The sequence below is a fragment of the Schistocerca gregaria genome, unplaced genomic scaffold, assembly GCF_023897955.1.
Source record: "Schistocerca gregaria isolate iqSchGreg1 unplaced genomic scaffold, iqSchGreg1.2 ptg000609l, whole genome shotgun sequence".
NCBI classification, from domain to species: Eukaryota; Metazoa; Arthropoda; class Insecta; order Orthoptera; family Acrididae; genus Schistocerca; species Schistocerca gregaria.
Genome location: NW_026061998.1, coordinates 152,501 through 155,000, shown reverse-complemented (window position 1 = coordinate 155,000; position 2,500 = coordinate 152,501).

Sequence of the window (2,500 nt, the reverse complement as noted above, 5' to 3'; positions counted from 1 at the left end):
ACAACGACACCAGAGATTCCGAGCAGTGAACTATGTTAGGCAAAGGGACAACGTGGGTTAGGTTAAGGGACAACGTGGGTTAGGTTAAGGGACAACGTGGGTTAGGTTAAGGGACAACGTGGGTTAGGTTAAGGGACAACGTGGGTTAGGTTAAGGGACAACGTGGGTTAGGTTAAGGGACAACGTGGGTTAGGTTAAGGGACAACGTGGGTTAGGTTAAGGGACAACGTGGGTTAGGTTAAGGGACAACGTGGGTTAGGTTAAGGGACAACGTGGGTTAGGTTAAGGGACAACGTGGGTTAGGTTAAGGGACAACGTGGGTTAGGTTAAGGGACAACGTGGGTTAGGTTAAGGGACAACGTGGGTTAGGTTAAGGGACAACGTGGGTTAGGTTAAGGGACAACGTGGGTTAGGTTAAGGGACAACGTGGGTTAGGTTAAGGGACAACGTGGGTTAGGTTAAGGGACAACGTGGGTTAGGTTAAGGGACAACGTGGGTTAGGTTAAGGGACAACGTCGGTTAGGTTAAGGGACAACGTCGGTTAGGTTAAGGGACAACGTCGGTTAGGTTAAGGGACAACGTCGGTTAGGTTAAGGGACAACGTCGGTTAGGTTAAGGGACAACGTCGGTTAGGTTAAGGGACAACGTGGGTTAGGTTAAGGGACAACGTGGGTTAGGTTAAGGGACAACTTGAGTTAGGTTAAGGGACAACTTGGGTTAGGTTAAGGGACAAATTGAGTTAGGTTAAGGGACAAATTGAGTTAGGTTAAGGGACAAATTGAGTTAGGTTAAGGGACAACTTGAGTTAGGTTAAGGGACAAATTGAGTTAGGTTAAGGGACAAATTGAGTTAGGTTAAGGGACAAATTGAGTTAGGTTAAGGGACAACTTGAGTTAGGTTAAGGGACAACTTGAGTTAGGTTAAGGGACAACTTGAGTTAGGTTAAGGGACAACTTGAGTTAGGTTAAGGGACAACTTGAGTTAGGTTAAGGGACAACTTGAGTTAGGTTAAGGGACAACTTGAGTTAGGTTAAGGGACAACTTGAGTTAGGTTAAGGGACAACTTGAGTTAGGTTAAGGGACAACTTGAGTTAGGTTAAGGGACAACTTGAGTTAGGTTAAGGGACAACTTGAGTTAGGTTAAGGGACAACTTGAGTTAGGTTAAGGGACAACTTGAGTTAGGTTAAGGGACAACTTGAGTTAGGTTAAGGGACAACTTGAGTTAGGTTAAGGGACAAATTGAGTTAGGTTAAGGGACAAATTGAGTTAGGTTAAGGGACAACTTGAGTTAGGTTAAGGGACAACTTGAGTTAGGTTAAGGGACAAATTGAGTTAGGTTAAGGGACAACTTGAGTTAGGTTAAGGGACAACTTGAGTTAGGTTAAGGGACAACTTGAGTTAGGTTAAGGGACAACTTGAGTTAGGTTAAGGGACAACTTGAGTTAGGTTAAGGGACAACTTGAGTTAGGTTAAGGGACAACTTGAGTTAGGTTAAGGGACAACTTGAGTTAGGTTAAGGGACAACTTGAGTTAGGTTAAGGGACAAATTGAGTTAGGTTAAGGGACAAATTGAGTTAGGTTAAGGGACAAATTGAGTTAGGTTAAGGGACAAATTGAGTTAGGTTAAGGGACAACTTGAGTTAGGTTAAGGGACAACGTGGGTTAGGTTAAGGGACAAATTGAGTTAGGTTAAGGGACAACTTGAGTTAGGTTAAGGGACAACTTGAGTTAGGTTAAGGGACAACTTGAGTTAGGTTAAGGGACAACTTGAGTTAGGTTAAGGGACAACTTGAGTTAGGTTAAGGGACAACTTGAGTTAGGTTAAGGGACAACTTGAGTTAGGTTAAGGGACAACTTGAGTTAGGTTAAGGGACAACTTGAGTTAGGTTAAGGGACAACTTGAGTTAGGTTAAGGGACAACTTGAGTTAGGTTAAGGGACAACTTGAGTTAGGTTAAGGGACAACTTGAGTTAGGTTAAGGGACAACTTGAGTTAGGTTAAGGGACAACTTGAGTTAGGTTAAGGGACAACTTGAGTTAGGTTAAGGGACAACTTGAGTTAGGTTAAGGGACAACTTGAGTTAGGTTAAGGGACAAATTGAGTTAGGTTAAGGGACAAATTGAGTTAGGTTAAGGGACAAATTGAGTTAGGTTAAGGGACAAATTGAGTTAGGTTAAGGGACAAATTGAGTTAGGTTAAGGGACAAATTGAGTTAGGTTAAGGGACAAATTGAGTTAGGTTAAGGGACAAATTGAGTTAGGTTAAGGGACAAATTGAGTTAGGTTAAGGGACAAATTGAGTTAGGTTAAGGGACAAATTGAGTTAGGTTAAGGGACAAATTGAGTTAGGTTAAGGGACAACTTGAGTTAGGTTAAGGGACAAATTGAGTTAGGTTAAGGGACAAATTGAGTTAGGTTAAGGGACAAATTGAGTTAGGTTAAGGGACAAATTGAGTTAGGTTAAGCGATAATCTGGTACAGCCACAGTTAGGTTAAGCGA